General features: G+C 49.4%; 1 protein-coding gene across 1 annotated transcript in view; it reads left to right on the top strand.

The window, feature by feature from the left end:
* The first annotated feature begins 4,993 nt into the window (after positions 1-4,993).
* The window catches only part of LOC120909269 (membrane-spanning 4-domains subfamily A member 8-like), a 160,221-nt gene continuing 150,385 nt past the window's right edge, over positions 4,994-14,829 (top strand). Inside the window, exon 1 of the mRNA XM_040321001.1 lies at positions 4,994-5,109. The gene's annotated coding sequence lies outside the window, so the exon portion shown is untranslated. The remainder of the gene's footprint in view (positions 5,110-14,829) is intronic.

The following is a 14,829-nucleotide window of genomic DNA, read 5'->3' as shown; positions in this document are numbered from 1 at the left end:
AGCGCAATGAATATGACTAAGTAATCAAAGTGTTAATCAGTGAACATTGATAATAAACTAAAATTGAAACAAAGTGCTAAAAAATATTAAAAACATCAATAATGAATAAAACCGTTCAGCCAGCAAGTGGCCAGTGAAAAAAAAAAAAAAAAAAAAAAAAAAAAGTGTGCACAAAAATAGCTGCAAAAGTCAGCAGGCAAACATAAATATGAAGCCTAAATCAGTCCTGGAATAATAGGCTAACAATACAGCCTTTATACGTGCATAAAAGTGTAGGAAGTTCCATAAAGACAAAAATAAATATAAACTTCTCCAATAGTGATAAACAAATGTTTAAAATCTTCTCATGTGGGTCTTCAAATAATGTGGGCTCACAATGCGCTTACCTTCCCAAGGTAATAATCAAGCCTTGATTAAATGGATATCCACAAGGGGTGTTGTTGAATCTGCAACTAGCTGTGGATGTTCAGGGCGTCCTGTATAATCCAATGTTTGTAGGCTCCAGATTTCTATTTGGCAGCGGTGGTGCTCAGCATGGGGAAATAAAAAAGGTAGCTTCCCATAGTGTAGTAAACCAAGGCTAATTTATTGGTAAAAACGCTAACAAGTGCATTTTAAAAGATCAAAGAAAACGAAACTAAGAAACAGCTGATGACAGCTTACTGATGTATTGCTTCAAAAATCAGTCCGTCCCTTACATGTTACACCACGTCACGTGGCTTCATCAGAGGATGAAGCCACGTGACGTGGTGTAACATGTAAGGGACGGACTGATTTTTGAAGCAATACATCAGTAAGCTGTCATCAGCTGTTTCTTAGTTTCGTTTTCTTTGATCTTTTAAAATGCACTTGTTAGCGTTTTTACCAATAAATTAGCCTTGGTTTACTACACTATGGGAAGCTACCTTTTTTATTTCCCCATGCTGAGCACCACCGCTGCCAAATAGAAATCTGGAGCCTACAAACATTGGATTATACAGGACGCCCTGAACATCCACAGCTAGTTGCAGATTCAACAACACCCCTTGTGGATATCCATTTAATCAAGGCTTGATTATTACCTTGGGAAGGTAAGCGCATTGTGAGCCCACATTATTTGAAGACCCACATGAGAAGATTTTAAACATTTGTTTATCACTATTGGAGAAGTTTATATTTATTTTTGTCTTTATGGAACTTCCTACACTTTTATGCACGTATAAAGGCTGTATTGTTAGCCTATTATTCCAGGACTGATTTAGGCTTCATATTTATGTTTGCCTGCTGACTTTTGCAGCTATTTTTGTGCACACTTTTTTTTTTTTTTTTTTTTTCACTGGCCACTTGCTGGCTGAACGTTTTTATTCATTATTGATGTTTTTAATATTTTTTAGCACTTTGTTTCAATTTTAGTTTATTATCAATGTTCACTGATTAACACTTTGATTACTTACTCATATTCATTGCGCTCGTCACTTTACCTTTTACCCTTTGCATAGCTAATGAACTCTCTTTTGTGTAGGTAACAGCCTCCTGTGAGGTGTATGCTGATGGGGATTATGTGTGAGTGATAATTGTTTTAAAGGTTGATTGAATTCTATTGTCTGATCAAGCTAAGTTTAGGAGCCAAAACGTCTAGCGACTGATTGGCTCAAGGGAATGTCATTATTTCAAAGTATGTGTATTGAAGCCCCCCCTGGGTGGGGGGGGGGTGTCATTTGTTTCTGTACAGTTTGTAACCAGATATAAGGAGGTAAAATGTGGCATATCACAGCTTGTCAGGGAAAAGGACTTCTCCAACGGCTGAGACCCTCTCACCAGTGGGTAGCCGTTACACTGGCTTTCACCCTATTAAACGCCTTTTTAAGGCTAGTTTTTGTATACCCTCTTGTTAAGAGGCGTGTTGTCAGGGAGTCGCTTTCTTTTTGGAAATCTGCATCCGTTGAACAATTCCTTCGGAAAACACATACTAGTATTAGGGAAAGATTCCTGATGAGGAGGGAAAGCATAGGGTTAAATCTCTTATGGATACCTTCCTGACTGGGCAGGAGACAACCAGGCCGCATTCAGCCCCCTCTCAAAAGAGGTCTATTTGAAATCTACTCCTTTCACGTTTCTGGAAACCATGGGCCAGATCCTCAAAAGAGATACGCAGACTTAACTGCTGTTCAGTCTGTGTCTAACTTTGGAAACGATCCTCAAAAGGCTTTTTCCAAAGTTAGGCAGAAGATCCGGCATGTGTAATTGAATTACACTACCGAATCTTAGGATGCAGTACCGCATCCGCCGCTGGGGGCATTTCGAGTCGAAATTCCGTTTCTAGTATGCAAATTAGCACTTAAGGCGATCCACAAAGCTTTCCAGCTTCGTTTTTTCGCCGTAATTTTTATTTTGCAAGTGTAAAACTAGGGCTGGTGTTACAAAGTGTAAACTAGTAACACCATGTAAAAGCCCATTCCAGCGACGGCATTTGGTATGCATTCCCGAGGGAGAACTCCACGGCAATTTGTAAAAACAAAACCGGCATGGGTTCCCCCCCAGGAGCATACCAGGCCCTTAGGTCTGGTATGGGTTGTAAGGAGACCCCCCCACGTCGCAAAATCGACGTAGGGGGTCCCCCTACAATCCATACCAGACCCGTATCCAAAGCACGCTACCCGGCCGGTCAGGAAGGAAGTGGGGATGAGCGAGCCAGGCCGCATGCCCTCAACATGGGGGGGTTGGGTGCTCTGGGGCAGGGGGGCGCACTGCGGGCCCCCCCACCCCAGAGCACCCTGTCCCCATGTTGATGAGGACAGGACCTCTTCCCGACAACCCTTGCCATTGGTTGTCGGGGTCTGCAGGCGGGGGCTTATCGGAATCTGGGAGTCCCCTCAAATAAGGGGGCCCCCAGATACCGGCCCCCCACCCTAAGTGAATGGATATGGGGTACATCGTACCCCTATCCATTCACCTGTAGGCAAAAAGTTAAAGTTAGTAAACACACAACACAAGGCTTTTTAAAATAATTTATTATTCTGCTCCGGATGCCCCCCCTGTCTTCTTTATTAGCTCTATTACCAGGGGGGGGCTTCTTCTTCCGCTCTCCGGGGGTCTTCTCCGCTCTCCGGGGGGGGGTTTCTTCTTCCGCTCTACGGGGGTCTTCTTCCATCTTCTCCCCTCTTCTGCTCTTGACTCGGCGAACCCCGGTTCTTCTGCAGATGTCCGGTGCCTTCTTCTTCAGCGCTGGCTGCCTGCTATGTTTGTGTGTTAGCTCAATTTCTAACAGGCAGCCGGCGCGGTCTTCTGTGACGTCAGGGTCTTCTCTTCTGTTCTTCTCCCCTCTTCCGATGTTGCCTCGTCGCATCTTGTCGCTGTAATGATGGAAGCGCGCCTTGCATCCCATTTATATAGGCATCACCGTCCCATCATGCTCCGGCAGGTACCCACGTGGTGGGTGCACGTGGGTAGGCACCCACCACGTGGGTACCTGCCGGAGCATGATGGGACGGTGATGCCTATATAAATGGGATGCAAGGCGCGCTTCCATCATTACAGCGACAACAGGCGACGAGGCAACATCGGAAGAGGGGAGAAGAACCTGACGTCACAGAAGACCGCGCCGGCTGCCTGTTAGAAATTGAGCTAACACACAAAGATAGCAGGCAGCCAGCGCTGAAGAAGAAGGCACCGGACATCTGCAGAAGAACCGGGGTTCGCCGAGTCAAGAGCGGAAGAGGGGAGAAGATGGAAGAAGACCCCCGGAGAGCGGAGAAGCCCCCCGGAGAGCGGAAGAAGAAACCCCCCCCCCCGGAGAGCGGAGAAGACCCCCGGAGAGCGGAAGAAGAAGCCCCCCCTGGTAATAGAGCTAATAAAGAAGACAGGGGGGGCATCCGGAGCAGAATAATAAATTATTTTAAAAAGCCTTGTGTTGTGTGTTTACTAACTTTAACTTTTTGCCTACAGGTGAATGGATAGGGGTACGATGTACCCCATATCCATTCACTTAGGGTGGGGGGCCGGTATCTGGGGGCCCCCTTATTTGAGGGGACTCCCAGATTCCGATAAGCCCCCGCCCGCAGACCCCGACAACCAATGGCAAGGGTTGTCGGGAAGAGGTCCTGTCCTCATCAACATGGGGACAGGGTGCTCTGGGGTGGGGGGGCCCGCAATGCGCCCCCCTGCCCCAGAGCACCCAACCCCCCCATGTTGAGGGCATGCGGCCTGGCACGGCTCAGGAGGGGGGGGGGCGATCGCTCCTCCCCACTCCCTTCCTGACCGGCCGGGTAGCGTGCTTTGGATACGGGTCTGGTATGGATTGTAGGGGGACCCCCTACGTCGATTTTTCGGCGTGGGGGGTCTCCTTACAACCCATACCAGACCTAAGGGCCTTTTTTTTTGAAAATTGGCATGGAGTTCTCCCTCAGGAATGCATGCCGAGCGACGCTGTCATTTTTTTTTTTCCCGACGCAACTTTTTTAAGCCGTCGCGATCCTCAAAACTCGGCGTAACGTAACTTCGCGCATGCGCAGTACGGCCGGCGCGGGAGCGCGCCTCATTTAAATGGGACTCGCCCCATTTGAATAGGAACGCCTTGCGCCGGCGGAATTTTAGTTACACAGCCTGAAATTTCTAGATAAGTGCTTTGTGGATCGGGCACTTAGGTAGAAATTTTAAGGCAGTGTAACTTAAATGGGATTTTTTAAGTTACGCCAGGTTTTTGTGGATCTGGCCCCATGAGTGCACCAATACAAGTTTTACATTTGACCCTGACTGTGAATTATTGTCACCACACCCGCTGCACCCCACCTACAACCTCCAGACTAAAATAACAAATGGTGAATAGTTTTAATGGACCTCCTTATTCTACAATAACACAGACATGCTCTGCAGTTGCCAGTTCTCTTCTTTTAGTGCTGTATACAGTCATCAGCTTGTAGACTACCACTTATCTATAGAAGATCTGCAACTAAGCTCTAAGCGAACAGACAAATAAAATTGCACCTGAACACGCTTTGGTCACGATGGTATAATTATTGACGGATTTGCATATCACCTAGCACTATGCAAATAAAACAAATGCACTGACCTTTGATTTAATCAACTGTCTTCAGCCACAGTAACACAACTGAGCATAGCGCACAATATCTGGTAAGAAATACCTTATTTTGTATATTTGAGACAGAAGATGATGGCAGATGCAGCTCTGGAGGGCTTCACCCATGTTCCTAATTCAAGAATATTTGTGTGTTTCCTACTTACATAAAAATGTAATATCATTATAGGTCTTGTTGTATATAAATACTTTGTGATCACAAGTTTGATATATAGTTTGAGATGTTTGTGGTACAATTGTGTAAGATATTGTGGACCCCTGTCAAAGTATAACTCTAATGTGGGGAAAGGTTAGAACCTCTGTTGAATTTTTATTGTGTCCCTGTTGGGAAGATTTCCTGTTCACTTCCTTTTACAGTGACAGCATTGTCACCAAGACAGAAATCTCCAGTGGGGCACAAGACAGTAGTAAATACGATATCAAGACTTTGCTTGAAAGGAAGTGTTTTAATGTCCCTGTTAGCTTGATAACACTATCAGTAGGACAGAAAGTTAGGGAAAATCTCCCCAATGGGGCCACAAAGAGCAAAAGGAAAACCTGACCGGGTTCTAATTCTAACTCTAAGCCAATTCCAACTTTTTTCTGTCTTGTGCTTAAATGTAATATCAGCCATCACACAGGATAGATTTTACAGAGAGTTACATCAAAACAAAGTTTTTGTTCAATCATAGGCATAATAATATAATATATGCAGTATACATGGTAGCTACAGTGGATATAAGAAGTATACACTCCCCTGTTGAAGTGTCAGGTTTCTGTAATGTAAAAAAAAATGAGACAAAGGTAAATTATTTCAGAGCTTTTTCTTCTTTTAATGTGACCTATAAACTGTACAAGTCAGTTGAGCAACACATTTAAATATTTTAGGTGTAGAGAAGTAAAAAATAAATATAATAATAATAATAATAATAATAATAATAATAATAATAATGATAATAATAATAATAATAATAATATTAATATGGTTGCATAAGTGTGCAGACCCTTAAACTAATACTTTGTTGAAGCACCTTTTGTTTTTTTTACAGCACTCAGTCTTTTTAGGTAGGAGTTTATCAGCAACATTTGCCCATTCTTCTTTGCAAAAACACTACGGGCCAGATTCACAAAGAGATACGACGGTGTATCCACAGATACACCATCGTATCTCTGACTTACACTGGTCCTATCTATGCGCCTGATTCATAGAATCAGTTACGCATAGATAGGGCTAGATCCGACAGTGTTACAGTGTAACACTGTTACAGTGTAAATCAGCGAGATACGCAAATTCACGAACGTACGCGGACCCGTCGCAGTGTTCTTACGTCGTTTCCGTAGCGGTTTTCCCGTCGTATACTTACCCCTTCTTTTATCAGGCGCAGCCAATGTTAAGTATAGCCGGCGTTCCCGCGTCGAATTTGAATTTTCCTACGTCGTTTGCGTACGCCGATTCACGAACACGCGCGTCGCAAGTCCCGCTCACGTCGCAACCACTGACGTCCTAGTGACGTCAGTGGGAGCAATGCACGCCGGGAAATTCCACGGACGGCGCATGCGCATCTAAATCGGCGCGGGAACGCGCCTGATTTAAATAGTACACTCCCCTAGCCGCGGAATTTGAATTCCGCCGGGGGAGTTAGGATCCGCCGTCGCAAGTTTGGAGGTAAGTGGTTTGTGAATTAGCCACTTGTCTCCTAAACTTGCGGGAGCGGATCTTAATTCACGTAGATCGAGCGGGTCTATAGATCCGCTGCGCTACGTGAATCTGGCCCTACATATTTATCAGATTGCAAGAACATCTCCTGTGCACAGCCGTCTTCAAATCGCCTCACAGATTTTCAATGGGATTCAGCTCTGGGCTCTGGCTGGGCCATTCCAAAACGTAATTCTTCTTCTGGCAAAGCCATTCCTTTATTGATTTGGATGTATGCTTTGGGTCGTTGTCATGTTGAAAGATGAAGTTACTCTTCATGTTCAGATTTCTAGCAGAACATTCACTGGCTACATGCTTGATATAATTTTGTACAACTTGATTGTTTTTTCACTTGTATTCTATGCAGAGCATTTGCACTTTACTATATCCACCTAGGCTTGTTTGCAATAGACTTATTTTTTTACCTATGTCATGTGCAGCAGCAGCAAGTCCAAACATTAATTATCACATATAGGTGTCCTTTTATGAAAGTGCGGTAAAATACCGCTATTCAGTTCTCAGGCATTCTCAGGGGAGATCGCTCTACTCTGAGTGCCTGTTTATGAAACTTTGTAGCTCGCTTCTCATGTTGAGATGAGGAGTGATCTAAAAACGGCGGGAACTCCTAAAAACAGCTCCTCTCACTGTAATCTCACATGATGTAGCGGGATTACAGTACGAGGAAGTGTAAAATACAATAGTTGAACATGAATCAGCACACATTATTCCCCAACATATTAATAAAATAATAAAGTTAAATTCCCCCTACACAATCTACATTAACCTAATTATTAAAAAAATATGGCCCAGATTCACAGACATATTTATGCCACCGTAGCGTATCTTCTTTACGCTACGCCGACGCAGCCCAGAGAGGCAAGCATGGAATTCAGGAAGCCAGTGCTCCCAAAGCTGCGTCGGCGTGGCGTGGATTTAGAAGGCGCAGACTGGCGTAGGTGGAAGTGGGTGTGACCCCATGCAAATGAAGGTCCGAGCGTGGTGAAATGTTTTACGCCCGGCGTATCATGAACGGCGCATGCGCAGTGACGCTGACGTCTGCCCAGCACCCCTGTGCGCATGCTCACAACTACGCCGGCGCAACTTCCTGAGATACGCCGGCCCACCGGCTTACGCCCAGCCATTCGCCCATCCAGTGCAAAAGTACACCTGTTTGCTTGTTTCCCCCCTGGAGCACAGTACTTTTGTGGAGCCATGGCAGCTGCTAAGATTGATAAGGAGAGGAGGAAGGAAAATTTCTCCATGGAAGAGAGGGCTATCCTGACCTCAGCTATAGGCCAGTACGATGTCTACCTCAATGGTGCACACAGTGCCAGGACCAGCAAGGCATGGAAGAGGGAGATATATATGAGAAGATCACCCTGGAGGTCAATGCTCTTGGGCATGAGACCAGGACCTCCGACGATATTCAGAAGAAAATCAATGAAATGAGACGTCGGGTCTGGGATAAGCTGGCCAGCATGAGAAGGCACCTCAGGGGCAGCTTCATCTCTGAGGTTGACACCGGAGGAGGAGGTGATCGCCAGCTGTCTGTGGCGGGAGCAGGTGGAGGGCATGGAGGGCTTCGACTCCAGTGACCAGGACTTGAGGAGAGGTAAGTGTGTTTTATCCCCCATTCGGTGTGTAGCATGTGAGGGGGTGCAAAAGAACATGTGACAAGTGTGTGGGTCCACCAACATGTGAATGTTTTGTGTCATCCACAGATTTGCTGGAGGGAGTTGGGCCGTCGTCTGCAGGTGTCCGACCCATGCCATCTCTGGAACATCCTCTGCCTCAGCCTGACCCCCTGGGAAGCCTGGTAATATCGGTGGAGGGGAGTGCCCACACCTCTCCTCTATAGATAGTTGAGGAAGAGCCGGTGGATCTCCACCAGGAGGAATGCCTCTATTTTGAGGAGGCTTCCACCTTCCCCGGACCCTCAGACACCTCCCCGCCCATCAGGGGAACCCCCTCCGGGCTACCCCATCCAGGGGAACCCCCTCCAGGGCTACCCCATCCAGGGGAACCCCCTCCAGGGCTACCCCATCCAGGGGAACCCCCTCCAGGGCTACCCCATCCAGGCAAACCCCCTCCAGGGCTACCCCATCCAGGGGAACCCCCTCCCGGGGTACCCCGTCCAGGGCTACCCCATCCAGACGGGCACAAGCTTCTCCATCCCCCAGGAAGGCTTTAAGAAAGACCAGGGGTGTAGTTGGATCCCTCCAAGAAGGGCTGCAGAGGGAGCAGGCAAGGCAGACACGCCACATGGATGATCTAGCCTGTGACCTGCGCCGTGTGGCTGACAGCCTGGCCTCCTCGGCCAATACCCAGGCTGAATGCACAGTGGCTGTGCAGGGCACCCCAGCCACTATGCAGCAGTGCCTCGCTCAGCAGGCTGACCATACCAGCTCGATGTCGGACTGCCTGCAGGAGGTGAGCGCTAACTGCGCAGCCATGGTCACAGTTCTGGGTGACCAAACCGAGACCCTTGAGGCTATGCAGCACCACATAGTGGCAGGGGGTCCCTCACTATCTGGGGACCATGGTTCGTTTGTGCAGGCCAGGCTGGAGCAACATACCCTGGCCATTGGGGAGCTGCAGGCCACAGCAGCAGGCCTCGTGGCGGAGGTGAAGAGCCTGGGGGAGGTTATCCAGGCAAACACTGCTGCCATCCAGGCAGAGGGTCGGCACAACAGGTGACTCCAGCGGCAGACCACCACCCGCCAGCTGCGGATGCAGGCAGATAATAACTTGTTTCTGAGCCGCATTGCCATAGCTTCATTTGCCATCAGACCAGGGGATAAACCTCGTTCTGATGCGCCACCCCCCCACCCGAGTCTCCCACCAGACAATTGAGTAGCCGGACCCGTGGCACCAGGCCTGGCCCACGAGAGGGCAAATGACTACTCTTTGATTTATTTTTGCTCAGAGTATGAGTTTTTTTTTTGTTTTTGTTGGTATGTGCCGTCCTTCTGTAAGGGCATGATCCCTTTTTTTTTTTTTACTGCACACGGTGAGGAGTGCAGAAGTGGTGCCCGGACACCCGTTTGCAGGGGCAGGGTTTGCCCGGTGCTGCTACAGTGTGACTGGTGTGTGAGTGTGTGTATGTGTATGTGGGTGACATTCCTGCCAGGCGTGTCACCTTGGTTCGTCAGGGAGAGGTTATCCCCACGACCGTGTGAATGGATGTGGTGTGTGTGAGCTAGGGACCACAGTGGTGTGCATGCGTGCATTGTCCGTGATGAATGTTTGTGTTTAACGTGCAAAGATGCGTTCCACGAGGCAACTCCTGACTGCTGTTCCCTCAGCAGACGGGGTAGCCTCGGGCAGGGGGGGACTGTGTGGCTCGGGGGTCAGGTCATCACATATGTCAATCTCCAGGCCCTTTCTCATGGCGTAGTTGTGCAGCACGCAACATGCACCGATGATCTGGCACACAAAGTTTGGGGAATACAATAGGGTCCCCCCGGACTTATCCAGGCATCGGAAACGGGACTTCAGGATGCCAAATGTGCGCTCCACCACTGCACGGGTACGTATGTGTGCAGCATTGTATCTTCTCTCGCCTCTGGTTTGGGGATTCCGGTATGGAGTCAGGAGATGGGGCCCAGGTGCATATGCAGAGTCACCTGGAAGGAAAAAGACAGGAGGATGTTAGCTGTGCATGTGCCCCTCTTGATGTCTGCATCATGGGGTCGGACAGTCATGCCTGACACCCATGTCACTCACCAACCAGCCAGCTGTCCCCGTACACGTTCTGTTCCAATTCTGTTGGGATGTTGCTTTGACGGTATATGTAGCTGTCGTGGCTGGCCCCGGGGTGTTGGGCACGGACGTGCCATATGAGGCAATGGGCATCAGCTATCACCTGTACGTTGATGGAATGCCACTGCTTACGATTGCGGTATATGTGCTCTGTGGCACGGGGGGGCCGTAGTGCCACATGTGTGCAATCAATGGCCCCCACGGTGCGTGGGAATCCGGCAATGCTTCAGAAATCCTGCATTGCCTTCTGCCGCAGGTGCTCATGGGTGGGTTTGATGATGTGGTGGGATATGCATGTGAGGATTGCAGGGACAACCTGGTGCACATATCTGCTCATGGTGGATTGTGACATTCCAGACACGACTCCATTTGTACGTTGGAAAGATCCACTGGCAAGGAAATGGAGTGTTGCCAGTACCTTGACCAGTGGTTGCACTGCACGTGAGCTTTGTGTCTGGCTGGTGATTTCATCATGCAGGGCTGTGGCTAATTCCAGGATGGCATCAGGGCTGAATCTGAAGATACGATACACCTCCGATTCCCCCATGCCAAAGACGTTCATGCGCGTTCGGTATATCCTCTCCCGTGCCCTCCTCCGTGCCTGTGGACGCAGTAGTGATATGACCATGGCTGCCCCTGGCACGTTGGCATACGGATGTGTTGTCCTGCAAGTGTGGTTGCTCTGCTCGTCCGTAACGGTGCTGTTGCAGCTGCTCTCCAGCTGACCTGTGCATGTCTGTTGCTGAGTTACACCTGCTTTATGGGAAATAACTCTAGGCCGGACGTACAACCTACGCGCACATCGCGTAGCCTGCGCTGGGCGCATGTACGTTCATGAATTGCCGTATCTCCCTCATTTGCATATGTGAATAAAAAATTAATGGGAGCACCAAATACGTCCAGCGTAAATATGCGCCCACGATACGCCGGCGTAGGCAAGTTACGTCGGTCGGATGAAGTCTATTTTCAGGCGTATCTTGGTTTCTGAGTCCGGCGCATAGATACGACGGCGCATATTTGCACTTACGCGGTGTATCTCGAGATACGTCAGCGCAAGTGCTTTGTGAATCCGGGCCATTGTTTTTATCAATATTTAAAGATCATGGCCCAGATTCACGTAGCTCAGCGCATAATTAGGCGGGCGTAGCGCAACGCAGATACACTACACCGTCGAAACTTAGAGAGGCAAGCAGCCTATTCAGCAAGCAAATGCGCGCTGCGATGCGCCATCGTAACGTAATTTAGACGGCGTAACCCGACGCAATTCAAAGTGGGAAGGAGGTGGGCGTGATCCATTTAAATGAAGCGTGACCCCATGCAAATTAAGGTCCGAACGAACGGCGCATGCGCCGTCACGTGATCGCATGCCCCGCGTCCCACTGCGCATGCGCCCCAATTCGCCTATCGTATTCCCCCACGATAACCCAGCCCACCGTTTCCGCCCAGGGCATAAATCCGCCCAGACATGCGCCAGTCAAGTGCAAAAGTACACCTGCTGGTTTTGGTCGTTTGGTGTGACTACTTTTGCTTTCTTCTTATCCAAAAAGATGTCTGAGGCTGCGTCTAAGGATAGGAGGGATAAAAACTTTAGTATTGAGGAGAAGGCGGTCATTATTGATGCCATGCGAAAATATAATAAGTTCCTCCACGGCAAGGAAAGTGGCTCAATCAGCAAGGTCCGTAAGGATCAAATCTTGGCACAGATTGCAGCGGAGGTGAGTGCCCTTGGCTATGCCAACCGGACCCCAGACAAGATAGCCAAGAAGATCAACGACCTGCAGCGTCTTGTGAAGGAGAAGGTGGCCAAGATCAAGAAACACAGAAGGGGCACCGGAGGTGGTCCAGCCCTGAAGATAAGACTGACACCTGATGAGGAGGTCATTGCCAGGTGCCTGGAGAAGGAGCAGGTGGAGGGCCTGGAGGGCTTCGAGTCAGTTGATCAGCCCTTGAGGACAGGTGAGTGTGTTTTATCTTTTATCTGGTGTCTAGCATGTGGGGGGGGGAGTGAATATGTGACAAGTGTGTGGGTCCACCAACATGTGAATGTTTTGTGTCATCCACAGATGTGCAGGATGAAGCGGGCCCATCCTCGGCTGCTGGGCAACCAACCCCATCCCAGGATACCAGTGTCCACACCTCTCCATTAGAGGAAGTGGAGGAGGAGCACAGGCACCTGGATGATGGCATATATCTGGGGGATGAGACCACCGTCGCTGGACCCTCCCATACCTCCACCTCCATAGGGGATACCCCCCCAAGGGACTCAAACTTCATTGTAACCCCCCCAAGGCCCTCAAATGTGGGATCCCCCCAAGGGCCTCCACCCTTTTGGGAACCCCCCTAAGGGCCTCCGACCTTTTGGGAAGCCCATCCTCCCTAAGGGAAGTGCCCTCAGGGGCCTCCCCATACATTCGTCCCCAAGCCTCACCTGCACCCAGGAAGGCAACTAGGAAGACGAGGGGTGATCCTGACGCCTTAGAAGCCACTTTGGCTATGGACCTGGCCAGACAGACCCACCATGTGGGTTCTGTGGCATGTGATATGCGCCGGGTGGCAGCCAGCCTGGCCTCCATGCAGCAGACCCAGGCTGCTTTCACTGCCACCATGACCGAAAATGTGCAGGAGGTCAGTGCCAACAGCACTGCATTGGTGACCTGCGTTAGGGACCTGGATGACACAAATTCAGGCCTTGTGGCAGAGGTCAGGAGCCTGGGAGTGGCCATACAGGCCAATACAGCAGCCATTGAGGCGGTGGGGAATCAGACCACTGCGGTCCTCACCCGCATAGCCCTGGCTTTAGAGGGTATCCAGGCAGCCAGGGAGAGACCGGGGGATGTTCCTCCTCCCAATGACCCACCCCCCCACCCGCGGCTGCCCCCAGGCAACAGAGGGCACGGAGCCTTGGCACTAGGCGTAGTCCACGTCGGGCCAGATGAGTGCCAGTTCGAATATTTTCTTTTTATACTCGATATGATTTTTGGTTATTAACTGATACTCATGATATGAGTGATATTATGTTATTATGATACTCGATTGGAGTTGTATTTATTTTATTATTATTCGGGATATTTTTTTTTTGAAATATTTTCAGAGAAAGATACAGCAACATAATTGGAGCCTTGACGTGGCGTTGCTGCTCCCAAGTACCGCACGGTGTACTTCGGTCTAATCCAATTTATTGTGGTTTGGGTGAGGGGGGGTGTGTTAGGGACCACAGTGGGGTGCATGCGTGCATTCTCATTGTGACATGTTTCATGTGCGTGTTGCACGTGAAAATAAGCCTACCACGAGGCATCTCCTGACTGCTCTTCCCTCAGCAGACGGGGGACCCTCGGTTGGGGGGGGAATGTCATGACGGAGTTCAACCTGCAGGCCCCTTCTCATGGCGAAATTGTGCAGAATGCAACATGCACCAATAATCTGCCACACAAAGTCTGGGGCATACAACAGTGTACCCCCAGACCTATCTAGGCATCGGAACCGTGACTTCAGGAGGCCAAACGTGCGCTCCACCACTCCCCGGGTACGTATATGAGCCTCGTTGTAGCTTCTTTCTCCTGGTGTTTGTGGGTTCCGGAATGGGGTCATCAGGTGGGGTCCCAGGGCATATCCAGAGTCACCTGGAAGGGAAAAGACAGGAGGAGGTTAGTCATGCATGTGCCCCTCGTGATGTCTGCATCATGGGGGGGACAGTCATGCCTGACACCCATGTCACTCACCAACCAGCCAGCTGTCCCCATACACGTTCTGTTCAAATTGTCCTGGGATGTCGCTTTGCCGGTAGATAAAGCTGTCATGGGTGGCCCCAGGGTGTTTAGCACAGACGTGCCATATGAGGCCTTGAGCATCGGTTATTACTTGTACATTAATTGAATGCCAATTCTTCCTGTTACGGTACATATGCTCAGCGTCACGGGGGGGCTGGAGTGCCACATGAGAACAATCAATGGCCCCCACAGTGCGTGGAAATCTGGCTATTTTATAGAAATCGGTTCTTGCCTTTGCCTGCTGGACCTCCTGGGTGGGTCTCACAATGTGGTGGGACATCCGTCTCAGGATAGCGGGTACAACTTGGTGCATGCACCTACTCATTGTGGATTGGGACATCCCAGCCAAATTTCCACTGGTTCTTTGAAATGATCCACTGGCTAAAAAATGCAGGGTTGCCATGACCTTGAGCAGTGGCGGCACTGCTTGTGATCGATGTGTTGGGCTGGTGAGGTCATCCTGCAGGGATCGTACTATTTCCATGATGGCTTCAGTGTCAAATCTCAACAAGCGAAACACCTCCGATTCAACCATGCCAAAGAGGTCCATG

Source organism: Rana temporaria, chromosome 8, assembly GCF_905171775.1.
Source record: "Rana temporaria chromosome 8, aRanTem1.1, whole genome shotgun sequence".
Taxonomy (NCBI): Eukaryota; Metazoa; Chordata; class Amphibia; order Anura; family Ranidae; genus Rana; species Rana temporaria.
Note: the sequence above shows the minus strand (reverse complement) of the source record. Positions and strands in the feature narration are given on the sequence as shown.